Raw genomic sequence first — 14,191 nt, 5'->3', positions numbered from 1 at the left:
ATTTTTGACCACTTTTCAGTAAGTCAAGGACCACTGCAACTATCCTAGCCCCCTCTTGTGGCAAAATATTTATGAGGAGGTGTTTAAAATCAGATTTTTGGTTTTTTTTGTTTCCCAGTGAGCCCTTTTGAAGTTTTGCTGGCCATATTAAAATAACTGTAACATATCTACAACCACAACTATCAGTTTCTGTGAAACTAACTGTTGATCCGCAGTTATTCTTCCTCTGTTGTTTTTACAGAGTAATGGGAGCAGCGCGATGGCCAGAAAATCAGCAGTTGGTCTGTCAAAAAGGATCTTCCAACAATGTAAACACTTACGATGAGGAACAGCTCATGGCTACAGTGGTAAGTGTACAGTGACTTTATAATTACTTTCAGTGGTTCAATCACCACATCGTCTATTATTAAAGCTGCTACATGTAACTTCTACCTTAAAGCAACGATTGCAATGAAGACGCCAGCACACACATCAAATGGAGAAGCCAGGCAATCTATTACACAAACTGTGTCTTGCCCTCTGCTATACTATTTAGCTTTGCAGTCTACCATGACATTTCAGCTCATGTCACCTTCACAGAGAAATCTCCTTTGAAACCAGCAATGTTGTATTGTGGGTGCAATCTAAAATCCACTGAGGAAGAAATTTCAGAAGCTGGCTTTGTATTGGCAGACAAATTTTCCACTTTAAGAACTTCCAAAAGTTCTCTAGTTCTTTTCTTGCTGGGTTGGGTTTCTATTTTTCATACCTATCCCTGTTTGACTGTAAGTACAAGTGCAGTCAGAAAAGTCTGACAGTGACAGAGTTAACTTTACACTTTTAACCAGCTGTGGTGCAGAAATGACAGGTGATAGCTTTGCTTTCCCACAAGAGCAAATGTCAGTCACGTCAGCTGTTTTGTATACGCTGCGTGTCATGGAGTTTGTATACGAGAGCCGTCTCTTCAGGTGCAGTTGCACCAAATTCCTTTTTCTTTTGTTGTAAAATCAAAAAAGACATTACTGTGGAGGTCAGCTACCTCGATGATGACTCGTAAAAACCTGGTCCACAAATGGTGTCAACCGGCTATTCTGTCTAAGCCTCAGAGTTCACACGAGCTATCTTCCAGTTGCAGCCAATGTACTAGACCACAAAAAAATCTATAATCATATCTGGATCACATAGACTCTACTACATGGACCACGATTTTAAGAAAAACCACGCTTTGTGGGAAGAAGGGGTGTCGTACAGCAACAGCGGACTCTGACTTCAAACCTCAAGCATCCCTCGTCCTCACTCCACATCAACATGTTTGCTCTCCTGGCAGTGGCAGAGTCTGAGGGGACGCACGCTGCGAGCCTGTGTGGCTGGTGGGCCGAGAGATCACAGAGACAAACATATGTTCACTGGCAGCCAGGAACCCTGGAGGATGGTGCCTGGCAACCTTTTAACCTCTACACACTCTCCCACACACATAAAAAATACAACTTGTACACGTGCACAAAATAAACACAAATAGGCAACAAAAAAAAAAGGAGTGAGAGAGATAAATATGCATGCACTAGCATACTCTTGGTTCTTGTTCATGTCTAAGCACAGGTGCACACAGACCACACAAACACAAATAGAGTCACACACGCACGCGCACATACAACCACACATAACGCACTCGTAGCATCCAGTCCAGCAAGCAATATTTTGTATTATTCATGAGGGAGAAAATATTCAAATAATTATGAGCTTCTGCTCCCCTTGCCAAACACTTTCTGTGGTTCATATTCCTACATAAGAGAGAGAGAGAAACTCTAACCTCCAACACACCTCACCCTCCTCTTTGTTAGACATCAGAATGACCAGATAAAGTTCTGATGAAATCATGTGAAATGACATTGAAATGACAACATGATAAGAATAGAGTAGAATGCACTACGCTAGAATGGAACTGAATTGAATAAAGCAGAAGGAAAGAGAATTGACAGAGAATATTCCAGAAAAATATATATGTACCAGACATTTTAATAGATATTTTATTGATCTCTGGTAGTAAATATGGCTGGCAGCAGCTTCTGCACATGAACTGTCTGAGTTTGACAACATTTTCTCCACATGATTTTACCACTAAATAAAGTGCAGAACACCACTTCAGTAAAGCACTGTGTCTCCAAGTGTCGAGGTGTCACTCAACCTCCTTCGCCACCAAACAGACTAAAACAAACTGACTCTGTGGACCTCGTCTTTGTTCTCTCCGTGTTTGCTGTCCATCACTTTGATTGGCAGACAAGTGTCAGTTTGAGGGAATGTCGCAGGAAGCTGGAAAGAGAGCAAAAGCCACGACGGCAATCTCAATATTTCATCTCGACCCCTGAAGAAGGGCTCGGCGGTCTCATAGTTTAAATTCTAATCGTGTTAGGCCACAGGGGCATGTCATTTAGAGAGCCAGTCTCAGACTCTCCATCCCTCTGCCTTCCACCCTGGCCAAAACAAATTATTAGAAGATTCCATTATTTCTCCATTATGCATATGTGTTTGCGTGTGGCTGTCTGTTACAGGATGGAGAGAAATAGCATGGGTAAATAGGCTTGGTTTAGCCCATCATGGGCCAATATGTCTGGCCCTGGACACAGCTGGGGTTCTCAGGGGTCCTCAAATTGGTCATCATTAGGGCCATAATGCTGTTGTTTTGCTTCTACTAATGCCCTCAGTCCACATGATTCGTGTGCAAAAAGGATGCCACTACCTCTGTTTTTGTCTTTCATTGTCTTTAGTCTCATTCACAAGGGACATGTAGTGTGTGAGGACCTCAGATAATTAAGGAATTACCCTCCAACGCCTGCACTCTTCAAAACTCATTTACAAAGACTGATTAAATTTGCTGGTTATCGCTGATGTCTCACATGCAACAGCAAAAGATCAAGGTTTTTTTTTTTCTTTGGTGGGTGGTGTGTGTGTGTGTGTGTGTGTGTGTGTGGGTTGCATTTCACATCTTCTGATTGAGCAAAGCAAAACTTGATATTTGTGCTAAAAATGAGTTTGAAAAGACCTTGGGGTGAGACTGTTTTATATTGCTTTTGTTTTTAACGTCAAGACTGAACTGTCACCTCAATTTTAAGCTAACGCCAATGAGAAATCCTTAAAAGGTAACTTAACACTCCCTGAAAATTTTGAGTTTGTCTTTGACATTGTGTGTGGTAGCTGGTACAAATGACCACACACCTCACCACATCCAACAGTTATGTCACGGTGTCCTGAAGTGCACGTCTACATCACAGCAGCAAGGTAAGAGCTTAAACCACCAGAGTCGGAGGTGAAAGAAACTTGAAACAGAGAAGTGAAACATAGCTTTTTTTTCTCTGGGTTTCAGTTACTTTTCATAGTGCTCAAAAAGATCTACAACTACATGACAACTGGTGGTCTCCATCTGCTGAGGGAGATTATTGGCCTGTCAGATATTTCTGCTGAAGCCTGCGTTTTCATGGATGAAGACAGGAACCGGAAACTTTGTAAAACAGTTTGCACAAGATTCAAATCATGATAATTGGTCCTGTGATGTGCTGTGTTGTGTGAACCATGGAAATGTCAAATGATGGCTTGTGATGGTAATATTTGTTCAGCCTTAAATGCCTGTTTGTCTACTTTACTTGCTGTCTAAATCTAACAATGATCCCCACTGACAAATAATCTCAAGGGCAGGAGGGAAAAACACACAGCCACCCTCTGTGGACCATCAGAATAGCATAACGCACACACTGTACATAAGGTTTTTCCATTCATTATAAATGAGAGCAGGGGGAGTTTTCCAGATCATGAAAGATATAAAGAGAATTGTATTGCATTAGGCGATAATCCACAATTCTGCCTTGGACAGTGCGTCAGGGTTATTTTTGGCAATGTCAGCTGGCTGTTTTTAATGGTCTGCATATTTATAATGTCATGGTTTTATATTTTACAGCCTCAAACGGATTTCCTGCAGTTGGAGGGCCATAATCGTGGTCAGTTCATAACTCACCAGGGATTATTGATGCACTCTCACATCAGCATAACACATCCCATTTGGTGCAGCAGATGCCATTAGCCAGTGCACCTTACAGCATCAGGGGTACATATATTGTTAGTGTGGGTGGCTGCAAAGGCAGTCAAGCCACTGATCCTGGCAGTGTTGGTGCGACTAGTTTCACCCACTGTGTGGGACAAAAGGCTAAGATTTTAAACACTAGACATTCAGCGCACTAAAAGTGAAAGTCATACTGCTGCTAGCCCAGGACAGGCAATGGGCAAAACTAAATAACCTACGTACTCCACGAAAAAGACTAAAGCACCAATTAAAACATGCAGGTGAGACAAGTTAGGTCCCATGTCCATGAGCAGTGTGCACCATCTTGATATGGTACCCATCACTTGCCATATAAACTAATTTGTAACAGCAAATACATTTATTAGGTAAAATGTAACGGTAACATAATGATAATAATAATCTGATGATGACAAAGAATTTATCAGTGAAATATTAACTGACAATGAATTTGATTTGTTTTCCTGAACATGCAAAGAAAAAAACAACAATATTCGCCTGGAATCTGGACTCAAACTGTGGTTTTTGGTGTCAGACTCTTGTATGTCGTACATCCACCATAACCTAAAAATAACCCGAACCCAAAACACGTCCATGAATCTGGATCAGCACATAGATGTGGTGTTTCTTTCAGCTAAATAAATGTTATAACTGAACACAATCCAGGCATGTGACACACGACCACGACAAAATTAAGACACATTAAGCCAGAGACTGCAAAGCTTTAAGCAGATTTGGTGTCAGCAACTACAGCACGGCCATTCAGCTCCCTCATCTTACACGCTGCTCTGTCCACACTGCTTACAATGTGAAGACTCCTGTCAGTAAATCAAGTCAGAGGGGATCATTTAGTCCTAATGGCTCTACTACAACTGGACCCCCTGTCTATCCAACAACAGGCCCCTCAGCGCTGCAGCCCAATGTGGCAAAATGTCACCTCTGAAAATTAGCCATCAAGCGGGGGCAATTTTCCCCCTAGCTAAATTGCTAAATAAGTAGCGAGGCTGTAATAGGTAGCAATCTGGGGCTAATCTGATGAGATCATTTGGAAAACGCTGGACTGGGGGTTGAGAGGACGGGAGGGAGCTGTGTGTTTGTGTGTGTACGTGTGTGCGTGTGTATGCACCAGTGTGTGTGTGCATGCATGCATGCATGCATGAGTGACTTGTGTAAAAAGTTGTCTGTGGCCACACAAATCTGAATGTGTAGCAGGATGTTTGTGTATTTACTGGTAAGTATATACACTGTGACCTCCTCTATGGCTTCTGATGTAAAGACTTTATATTATATATACTGTGTGTGTGTGCTATCATCTAAGCTTATTGCTGCGACTGAGGAATCATGTGGACACAGCTGGAGGGTCACATGACATGTGTGTGTGTGTGTGTGTGTGTGTTACTGTGTTACTGTTTGTGCATGTGTGGGGGGAGGGGACATGATGGCAGGGGCTGAGGGCGAATATTACTGTCGGCGGGCACCAGATGCCAGCTGGCAGGGGCACAAAGGGAATAGACAGGGAGAGGGTTTAACAATTACTGTTATTCATAGCTGAGCCAACAGAGAAGGTCTTTGCCATCGAGGAGCACACAGGGCCAGATTCACGCAGATACGTGTGGATTTAGAGCCATACAAACTGGAGAAAATAGCTGTTGATCTTCCACTGGTGGTAAACACACACACACACTCACTATTGCCTATCCATGCTGAAGACAAACACGCATCCTCCATCTCCATTTCTCACACACGTACAAGAACATTCATTGTGCACCTACTCAAGTAATTACAACAATTACAAACTCTTGTGAGTCTTGTACAAAGTGTCATCAGATTGTTTCCACTAACTAACACAACCCGCCTCATTATGATTGACACGTTGTTATAATTTACTTATCAATGTTGACTCTAAACTGAGAGAAAAGCTCCACCGTGATTCATTTCTCAAACACGGACAGCAGCTTTTCCTTTGTTTCAGTAGTTGAGCTGCTTGCCACTGCACAACCTAATTTTCTCATAACCCACTTTTGCTGAGAACTACAGTAACTGCTATTAAGTTCAATCAGAATGAGGTCACTACTGGAAGCCACTCGGCCCTGTGTTTAGTAATTAACATTTCACAGTGAATATCTCATTACTGGAGACAAAGGTTGATAATGGGAGGTTCTGCTAGCGAGAACATGTAGCTGCAACAACAAAGCCCCTCTGGTTTTAGTCTGGATGCAATCAGTCATGGAATTCACCAACAACTCCGATATTTCTGGCCTGAGTAGTACAGTGCTGTGCTTAAGTTCCTCAATAATGCAACATTGTAATGTCCACACAAGAAAACACACAGTATACTGCTAAAAAGAATTTGGTGTGGTGACACAAAGGCTTCATCTCAGACACTGCAAGGGAATCTGCTGCTGCGAGCCCTCGTCTCGTCTTAGCCAGGGTTACTAGCAGCTCCGTTTATGCTAATGACGTCCAGTTGGTCCCCTACTAATTTCTGACAAACACAGTTTTGATTACAAAATAAAACCCAGGAGCCAAATGTGTAGAGTTGCATCCCAACTCTCTCTGAACATTTTGCAGAAATCCTAGTTTGAGTTGGGCTTTAATTACAACTTCAAACATTAAATAGAAGAATTTACAAAACATCCGTGTCTTTTGTACAGTCATTATTGTTGTTTCTGGCATTTTGAGATGTCATTTGCTGTGGGTGTGGCCGCAGTGGACAGAAGTTATTTGGAGACGTTTAAGTGGCTATTTTGCTTGTACTCGTATGAATTTTGAGTGTGTGTTTATGTTTTGTCTTTTCCATTTCCAACACGCCCTCTGACAGAAGCTGGACCAACCAATCAGCTTGCTTGGCTTGCAGGGCCGCGTGATGAGTTGATGAAATTTGGGAGAAGTGCTCTTTGGCTCCTTTGAGAGCCTCTGCAACCGATGGTTTTACCTATAACATCCGTGTCTGTGCAGGTCTGGAACCTGTGAAAGAGCATAACTCCGTTTTTGCCAAAGCTAAGTGAATGAATTCACCACCTGCTGACTCAGCGCTTGTGGTGGCCTCATGAATCACCTCGGTTTTATGGTAAGATGTCATTTCAATGCAGACAGTTCTTCAGGGTGTATGGCAAATATTATGGAAGGAACCTGATCATATGAGGAGATGGAGGACGGTACAAGCAGACAGTCAAAACAAAAAGCTGGATATGGTAACTTTGAAACAGATCTACATCTGGAATCAGACACGACCGAGATCAGTGTGTGCGTTGGACATTCATCAGCCATTACATTTATTAAGCGAGCCTCTAAATGGACTTGATTATTACTGAACTTTTCAATTGAAGCTAGAAGTGGTAATAATAAAAAGGAAATGGGAGAACACGATTATTTCTCCTAAATGAAGTTTGGAAGTTATTTGCACACTGTAAAATAAAGGCCTTTAGAGAGGGAAGGAAAAAAACTCAGGCAGATATAAAGACACGGTGTGATCTAAACAGACAGCAGGCAGAAACCATATGCTTCCAATCTGGTAAAATACAATGTACTCACATTTTACCCCCTGCCCAATACAGGAAAAGGACTGTCAGTCTCATTTTTCTTTATCCTTATCTCTCTTTCCCCTTCATATGAATGGAGAGGGAGAGAGAGATTGTGCATTTGGATGATTGCCTCTATTGGAAACCTTCTTTGATGTGCCTTTTCTGACCTATGCTAGACCTCAGAGGCCTCATCTCCCTTGATAACAAGACGGAGAGGGTAAATGTGTTGATAGTGGCAGACGGTACTGGAATTCTGGGCAAATGTGTCAAATTAGTTTTCACGTCTGGGCCTCATTCCTCTCCACCTCGCTGTGATCTTTCTGCTCCCTTCTCTCCGCTGCTCTTTACACCCCAGTCATTCTATCCCTCACTCTTCCCACGTACACCCCTCCATTCCTCCTGTGACCCTGTCCCTCGTTTCTCTGTCCTCCACTACATGCACACGTGGGGAGAGAAGAAGAGGTTAAATGGTAAAGAAAAAGGTAGCTGCTGCTGCTGTGGGACAAGCTCGTCTCTCGCTCACAGATCCCCGTGAAAGCCACAGGACTGCAGTCAAACTAAATCTGAACATACATTTTGTGGGTTTGTTTGATTTTTGAGTTCAGTTTTCCTCGTTTTGGTGTCTCTCAGACAGCCGAAGAGTTGTGCATGAAAACAACTTATAGCTTTGTATTACCAGCAAGCACAAAGAGCAGTAGCACTGGCAGGAATTTTGCTAACCTCAGATGTAACCCCATGACTGATGCAAGCAGCTGTTTACAGCAGGTGCTTTGTGGGAAATGTAGCCTTGTTAGTGGAGTGCTAACATCCTCCACAGGGAGGATGAGATTCATCTGAGGTTTCTAGTCAACTAAAGAGATCTACACAGTCCTCTTACCGCTTGATTTCAATGGTCTCAGCAACAACAAATGGCCAACTAAACACTACAGATTTGCTTCACCAAATGAGTTTTGGTGGAAATGTAATTGCTGCCAGGATTCAATTAACTTTCTTCAAACCAGTGAGAGTGAAATTTGGATGCAAATCTCTTAGGTTAACAGTACCACTCTACTGAGGAGCACTACAAAGCGTTAAGTGTGTGTGTGCGTGGGCATGTGTGCATCTTGTCGTTGTTGTTGTCTTGCACAAGCACACATGTGATGCAGTACACACTCCTGCTAACACTATTCCACTGATCTACAGGCAGAAGCAACCTGCCAAGAAACACGGCAATGCGCCAACGAAGGCAGAGAGGAAGATGATTTTCCTAAACATGATCATGAATTGTTAATCCTGATTTAGCTGCCATGAGTGAATGCTGGACGAAAACAAATGAAATATATTGTTAGTGACTGATTTCGATATTCATTCAGTTTGAATGTTTGGAGTTGGCAGAGAACGGTTTGCAGACAGGGCCGATATAAACGTTTACTCCTTATATTAATAAAGTTATCCAACTTTCTCTCTAAAATGTATTTGCACATTAGTTGTATAAGACAATTATTTATATAGTTCCTTGTTTGGGGACTGTGTCTCATTAATATGAAATGAGAGCCTCATTTTTAAGAAAGTCCTTTTCCAGCAGCAGTGCTGAAGCTAAGAGGGGGAAAGTGCTGAAATGAGATGATACCAGATGTTCTGAGCGGCGAGTGTAGCCAACAGTGTGCGTGTCCATACGTGTGCATACATGTGTGTTATTGGAGACAGAAAAAAAGACCTAGAGAGAGAGTGTAAACACAAGTGGGAATACCCAGAAGTGTGTTGGTGTGTATGACCCAAGGACATTCTCATGTGTGTCCTCCCAGTCTGGAGTTTGCCTCCGACATGTTCTCCTCCACCTCAGCCTCGCTCCACCAAAGGCCTTAAAGCATAAGATAAAGCACGGGCTCACAGCCTTTATGTGATACTGCATAAAACCTCTCAGTAATGTGCTCTGTGCTTAAAGCGAAACCCCTGAGCAAGGTTATAGTGCTAACATGTACTGTATGCTTTATTAATGCATGAGCCACCCTCCTTCTATCCGGGGAATTCTGATTCTTTTCCTGCGATAAAAGTTGCATGGCCTTACCCACTCTGAAGGGAGTAAATGATTTAACACCGAGGCTTACAGTATGGTAAGTAAGCAACTAATGTTAATTCAGCCTTTTTCCTCATAGGATATCAAGTAGAGGGCATTTTTACATTTACCCTCCTGTCCCCTTTTAATATGTGGAGGGGCTATAATGGGCGCAGAGAGGGGGGGGGGGGCTGCCGTGTCACGCCACATGTCACGATATGCTGTAAAAATTTAGGTAGGAAGTTCCCGTGTCAGTTCGGAAAGGGGACTTCTTATTGGATGTCACACACTGATAACAGTTTCCTGTTTGGTCTAAAACTATTTTGAAATCAGTTACTTTTCAAAGCTGTATGTTTTTGTATTTCTGCATGTGTAACTCTGCTCTGCATTTCCATACTCACGCATGTCTGTGTATATTTCAAAATTCATTTATTTGCCACCCTCAGACTGCGCTAATGTGTTTACGAGCTGACCCATCCTCCTCCGCCCCAGATCAGGACTGAGGCAAAGCCTCAAAGCCCCCACCCTTAGAAAGCCTCAAATATTCAAATCAACATTAAAATAGTTTTATGTGTAAGTAAGATTCGGTGAACTCCATTATTTTCCCCACTATTTGCTTGAATAATTCAGGGAAGATAGCTGAATTATGGATAAAGTGTACAGTTTGAAGAACGGGTTCATGTGCAGCCCGGGGCTATAGCCTGGCTTTAATGATGTCTGGAGATGGTGGACGGGCGGAGGGAGAAGTCGTTAGCTTCACAGTCATTTTCTCAAGGATTAAAAACACGCTCCTAAAGCAGCAGGGCGGACTGGTGAACCGAGGGCGACCAAAAGGACTGAAAATGTCAAATTCTGCAAAATTTTTGAGAATTCCTTGAGTCATACTCTCATCAGGAGGAGTACGGGATGAGATCATTTTATTCTTAAAAGTGGATCTTGAGCTGTGTGATGCCTTGCTCTGTTATTTGGTATAACTTAAGGCAATAAGTCTCACCATTAAAAATGTTTTTGACCATTAAGAATTGAATAAGTTTCAATAATATTTTTGATGTTAAGATGATTTTGTCTTTACTATCTTTTGGTTCCTCTCTTGTTTGTTCCCTCATGTTTATTCCCACGTTCGATTGTCACCACAAATAAATACAATGAAATCAATATGTGCAACATTATTGATCTCCTGAGAGGGAAGCTTCAATAACATGACAAGACCCTTCAAATTTCAGAAATAAACACAACAAACAGCAAACATCAAAACAAAAGTTCAAGGTCAAAGCTTGCATCAAAGTAAAAATCCAGATGTTTTGCCTTATGAATGAACTGAAGTTGTATGAACTTTAGGATTTTCATACATTCACTCCCCTGAGGCTTTTCCATCAAACAACATTAGCCACACATCCAGTTTGAGCCACAGGTTTTAGCTTTCTTCAACTCACTGTTATTCTATTTAAAAGTCTGGAGTCTTAACCTGGCACAGCAAGGATTTATACTATTAGCCAGTAGCAATGACATCCAAAAACACACACTTACCAGTTCACACACATAAACACCCTTCAACAGCCAGCAGGGAGTCTTCCTGTTCCTACTCACTCCAACAGGGAAGCCGAGCACAGACTACTCTCCTAATTACCCACCTTCCTCTAATTATCCAATCATAAAGCCATTAGCAGTCTCACACCATATTAACATGGTCCCGCCTACATGCCAATTTGTGCAGTGCCAAGATGCAACTGAAAGGGATTTTTCAGCATGTAGCCGTACCAAGCACAGTATCAAGCAGCGTAAGATCGTGCTTTTCTCGGCCCTTTTGAGAGAAATAACAGATTTCTAAACAGGATTTAACAGAAGCTGCAGGGGTTTTTTTAAACTCTTCTAATGCACATGACTTTAAAAGGTAACTACACCCTCAGATTTGGCTACAACACAGTATATTTTACTAATGCAATAGAGGAATGGGGGAGCAGCATGTCAAATTTGTCCCTGGACATCTCACAGGAACATGACATCCTTGAGCATGTGGATGAGATGCAGATGCAGATGAGATCAGATTTTAATGTGCACTAAACAGACCAAAGTATTGGGACACCTGACCTTTACACCATTTAATGACATTTCATTCTAAATGCTCTGCAGCTCTAACAGCTTCCTCTCTCTCTATGAAGGCTTTCCACAACATGTTGGAGTGTTTCTGTGGGAATTTGTGCCCATTCATGCAGTAGAGCATTTGTGAGGTCACACACTGATGTTGGACCAAAAGGCCTGGCTCACAATCTCTGTTCCAGTTCATGCCAAAGGTGTTGGATGGGGTTGAGGTCAGGACTCTGAGTGGGCCAGTCAAGTTCTTCCACACCAAACTCATCCAACCATGTCTTTATGGAGCTTTGCTTTGTGCACTGGGGCACAGTCATGCTGGAATAGAAAAGGGCCTTCAACAAACTGCTGCCACAAAGTTGGAAGCATAGCATTGTCCAAAATGTCTTGGTATGCTGAAGCATTAAGATTTCCCTTCACAGGAAGTCAGGAGCCGAAACCCAAACCCTGAAAAACAGGTCCATAAAGAGGTCTGTCTGAATATATTTGTCTATATATTGTATATCCAGTGGAAACACATTTGAATCAGTATTATATAATCGGAGCCACTGCACAGTGTGACATGGTTTATAAAACGAGAAAGGTCCAAAAGGGGTGGAGGTCGGGATTGAGTGGAGGGTCATACAAACGTCACTCCCAACTTGCTGGTATGAGAGGAGTTCAGAACGTGTTAGAACCTCATACACAAGCAAATGTGATCATGTGTACTCTGCAAAAAAGTAAAAGTTCCTCCTTAAATGGTTCCCATGCCTACATATGTATATCCAAGGTTAGTGAGTATAGATCTCTGTTAATATATATATTGTATACAACAAACATACATGAAATATAAATCCTGTACTGTTCTGCTGTTTCAGCGTGGAGGTATTTGGTTATCGATTACTTTATCACATGCTTCATACAGGGTTTTATCTGTGAAACCTTACCTTATGATCTATGTTACTTAAAAACATCCCCTCATATTTATACTCGCTTTTCAACTGCTAAAAGACAAGTACAGAGAGTACAAGAATTTATATAGTATATATTTGTATATACATGCTAGTCCTCACTGACAAAACAAGATGCAAAAGAAAACTAAGGATGAGCAGAATCCCAGTGAATCTATTATTGATATGCGTCCAGTCCCAGCGGCAGGTTGTGCAACAGAGTATCCAGATTGTTCCCTCCTTTATTCATACCCATCAGAGGGATGGCAGGTTATTGGAGGGAATGGGGCGGACGAAGAAGACACGGAGCACAGATGTTGGCGCAGCTGCAGTGCCGAGGAGATGCTCGGGTTAACGGCTAGCACTAGACGTGCACAGACTGTGTGAGAGGGATACTGGGGCGCTAGCTGCAGCGCTAGCTCATCCACCTGACTGATTTGGAGGTCAAAGCAGAGGTCAAGTCTGCCAGAGTAAAGGAAAGAACCTCAGAGGAAGGTAAAACTATGGAAAGAGTAAGATATGAAGCGAATACATTAAGTCAGATGCAGGAAGATTCAAAATAAAATGACACAATGAGTTTAATTCGAAGCATTTAGAGCTCCACTAAATATGATTTTATGTTTCATCCCTCATACTCAAAACCTCTTCTAGATACTTTGTCTTTATCTCTTCCCTTTTCTCAAACTTCAGCATCAGTGAATGTTGTTTTGTTAAATCAGGACTGCACATCACAGAATTTCTGGGATTTTTTTTTTTTCTTTTCAAACTCTCTATTATTGCCATTCAGAGCTGCAAACATGTCCAGTGCAGTCCTAAAAACTGCATGAGCTCCACCATTATCTGTTCACAAAAGATTTTAAGGCTGAAGTCAGATTTCTTCTGTTCTCTATGTAGATTAAAACATTTATTTTCTTCATATATACTTCCTCCATTCTGCCAGAAATCCCACTTTGTTTTCAAAATCCCATTAAGTCCAGAGATGTCTGGATCTGTACAGCTGATGGTCTCGGGCAAGAGGTCCTGCAGTGCAACGCTTTAATAGACTCCAGCAGAAGCTTTGGCAGGAAGTCGAGCCAAGGCCGGGAATGAAACTGAGCCTGTCAACATTGGCAAAGACACAAACAACCCACAGAAAAACTGTATCACCACACAAAATGTGGAGACAAATCCATTCATTCTGCCTTCCTACAACAGAAACTCCAAACAGTGGCTCCACAATGACATTGTTTTATTTGACGACTCTCTCAGTCGGTTTCTCTGTTAGCCTGTGAAAACATCCTCATTATCTGACCACACGAACAAGGTGACAGTAAATAATGGTGCTTTGTCAAAACTGAGCCATGCCCAAGGTATGGACTGACAATGGAGGATCTCAGTGTCTCGTTTCTTTATAAAGCCACACAGCTGTTCCCCCTCCCCTCGGTACACAATCAAACCTCTGCCATTCAGTGCCACAAACCAATAAACGCTGCCTTTGTTTTAGCTTGACACCATTGTTTTGTCTTCATAAAGATTTTCTTTTCCTTGGCACAGATGCTTTTCTGTTCTTTCTTCTTTTTTTTCAACA

General features: G+C 42.1%; 1 protein-coding gene across 3 annotated transcripts in view; it reads right to left on the bottom strand.

The window, feature by feature from the left end:
* LOC124066420 (homeobox protein Meis1) overlaps positions 1-14,191 on the bottom strand; it is a 188,137-nt gene that overhangs the window by 100,379 nt on the left and 73,567 nt on the right. Inside the window, exon 1 of one of the 3 annotated variants that reach the window (XM_046402772.1) lies at positions 11,135-11,158. The exons of the other annotated variants lie outside the window; for them this stretch is intronic. The gene's annotated coding sequence lies outside the window, so the exon portion shown is untranslated. Of the gene's footprint in view, positions 1-11,134; positions 11,159-14,191 lie in introns of those variants that run through there. 3 annotated transcript variants of the gene reach the window in all.

The sequence above is a fragment of the Scatophagus argus genome, chromosome 10 (genome assembly GCF_020382885.2).
Source record: "Scatophagus argus isolate fScaArg1 chromosome 10, fScaArg1.pri, whole genome shotgun sequence".
In the NCBI taxonomy this organism is placed as follows: domain Eukaryota; kingdom Metazoa; phylum Chordata; class Actinopteri; family Scatophagidae; genus Scatophagus; species Scatophagus argus.
The sequence above is the reverse complement of the archived record's forward strand: the minus strand, read 5'-3'. Positions and strand labels throughout refer to the sequence as shown.